General features: G+C 33.1%; 1 protein-coding gene across 2 annotated transcripts in view; it reads right to left on the minus strand.

Annotated features, from left to right (window-relative positions):
- SYNRG (synergin, gamma) overlaps positions 1 to 2,868 on the minus strand; it is an 87,442-nt gene that overhangs the window by 15,250 nt on the left and 69,324 nt on the right. The window lies entirely within an intron of this gene.

Genomic DNA, 2,868 nt, shown 5'->3' on the forward strand with positions numbered 1-2,868 from the left:
AGCGCCACCGCGCTTCCCAAGCGGCGCACTGTAGCAGTGCGCCACCGGGCCGGCCCAGAAATTTCTTTCTGATATTACACCAGGAACAATGATGCTTCTCCTGACTACTGAGTTTATTTTCGTGTTATGAATACAGTGAATCATGTCTTATTTATATCAACTCCTAGAAAATGTAAAGTCAACTAACAGCCCACCACTAACAAATGCAAACACTTTAAAAGCACACATTTTTGTACACTTAACTTCACTCCTAGCTTTATCTTATCTTCCCTACTTACATTTTCCCTGTTTCATTTTCCTATCCATTTATTTAAAAAATTTAAAGCAAAAACATAAAATAAGAAAAAAAGAAAATTTAAAAAAATAATAAAAAATTGAAACCAGTTACTGAAATTATGAAATACAAAAATGCCTGGTGTCTAGTTTTAAAAAAATTGGAAGGTTCAAAAAAGTATAAAACAAAAAGTAAAAAAGTCCCACCAAACACTGTGTTAGAAGACAAAGAAATTAGGGACACAGTCTTGCTTTTAAAAAGCTGACAAGCTAGTGGGGAAGAAACAAACACAATTATCAACAAGTGTGGTAAGTGCTGTGAGAAGTGTGCTATGCGTACACATGGGACGGGCATCTAACTCAGACCAAAGGGGTCTTGAAAGGACTTCTGGGGAAAACAATGCTGACTCCAGAGAGAAATGCAGCCTGACGGAAAGACAGGCAAGGGCAGTCCAAGCCATGAAAGAGATCTACCCTGAACTAAGGAGTTTGAATTTGATCCTGAAAACCATAGAGAGCCCAGTGCAGGACTTTAAATGGGATTTAAATGACATGATCAGATTTGTATTTTAGAAAAAACAGTCTGGTAGTGGCGCGCAGAAGAGATTGATAGGGAATAAAAAATGGAACCAGTCCCTTTAGCAGGAAGGTAAAAGCCCCCCCCCCCCCCAGTAACCCTAGCTATGAGGTTGGAAGTTCAGAGGTGATAAGGGCCTGAATGATTTAATACTTAAATATGGTTTCTGTTTTCATTATATTTTCTAACTATTGCTAATATGTAGGAATGCTATGAATTTTTCTAAACTCAGTAAACTTAACCTCTTGAATTCAGATTTCTAGAAGAATTTAATATCACCAAATAAACATAATTTTATCTCTTCTTTCCAAATATCTATATTCCATTTCTTAATGTATTGGCCAGAACAGTATTTTTTTTTTAAAATAATTATCCAAACTGTACGATTTTAGGTTGTAAGTTGAAAAATGGTTCAAGGGAACAAATAGAGATTTTGGAAATTATTTAAACTCTTTGAAAATTTAATATTACAAACCATTAGCAGTATAACAATGGTGAGAGAATTTGCTGTTTAAGACATGTTGGGATAGCTGGGTATATACATCTGGCTATCAGTCAGAGCAATAAGAATTGCTTCCTACCACACAACTGTTCAGATGGGTCACATAGTTAAATGTAAAAAAAAAAAAAAAAGAAATAAAGAGAATATTTATTCCAGCTGTGGAAAGAAGATAAATTTCTGACTATTGTGAAATAAAGGATATCATCAGAGACAAATTGAATAGGTACGAATGTATATAAATAAAATATTTTGCCCAGTGAAATGTAAAAAGGGGACAGTGATAGGAGAAAAAAGGCTGATAAAAGAATACTAGCCGGTTGGAAGTTCAGAGGTGATAAGGGCCTGAATGATTTAATACTTAAATATGGTTTCTGTTTTCATTATATTTTCTAACTATTGCTAATATGTAGGAATGCTATGAATTTTTCTAAACTCAGTAAACTTAACCTCTTGAATTCAGATTTCTAGAAGAATTTAATATCACCAAATAAACATAATTTTATCTCTTCTTTCCAAATATCTATATTCCATTTCTTAATGTATTGGCCAGAACAGTATTTTGTTTTAAAAATAATTATCCAAACTGTACGATTTTAGGTTGTAAGTTGAAAAATGGTTCAAGGGAACAAATAGAGATTTTGGAAATTATTTAAACTCTTTGAAAATTTAATATTACAAACCATTAGCAGTATAACAATGGTGAGAGAATTTGCTGTTTAAGACATGTTGGGATAGCTGGGTATATACATCTGGCTATCAGTCAGAGCAATAAGAATTGCTTCCTACCACACAACTGTTCAGATGGGTCACATAGTTAAATGTAAAAAAAAAAAAAAAAGAAATAAAGAGAATATTTATTCCAGCTGTGGAAAGAAGATAAATTTCTGACTATTGTGAAATAAAGGATATCATCAGAGACAAATTGAATAGGTACGAATGTATATAAATAAAATATTTTGCCCAGTGAAATGTAAAAAGGGGACAGTGATAGGAGAAAAAAGGCTGATAAAAGAATACTAGCCTGTGTGTGTGTGTGTGTGTGTGTGTAAATCTGTTGAAAATATGAAATATGTGAGGTCAATAACCATATTCCAGTGAATAAATGGTCAAATGGTCAAAAGAGATGATCAGTTTACACACAAAGGAAACAGAAAAAGTAAACTATCATTTGGAACACTGCAAAGCCTCTCATGAAATTAAAGAAATGTAAAAAACAACTGTAGAGAATCACTGCACACTTGTTATGAAATTAACAAAGAAAGCTAGAAAACAATGTAGAGAAATATTTACTATATATTGCTGGTAGCACAGTCAAGCTATCTGGAAGGCCATCTAAGAAACGTAACAACAGCTATACATGCATGCATGCATAAACATGTACAAAATACACATTCTGACCTCCTAAGTTGACTATGAGGAACTATATCCCCAAAAGAGGAACAGTTATTTGCTTATTCAGCGTAGAACTATTCAAAACAGGAAAAAATGAAAATAATCCAAAAACCTAAAAAAAGTA

This window comes from Galeopterus variegatus, unplaced genomic scaffold, assembly GCF_000696425.1.
Source record: "Galeopterus variegatus unplaced genomic scaffold, G_variegatus-3.0.2 Scaffold372, whole genome shotgun sequence".
Taxonomy (NCBI): domain Eukaryota; kingdom Metazoa; phylum Chordata; class Mammalia; order Dermoptera; family Cynocephalidae; genus Galeopterus; species Galeopterus variegatus.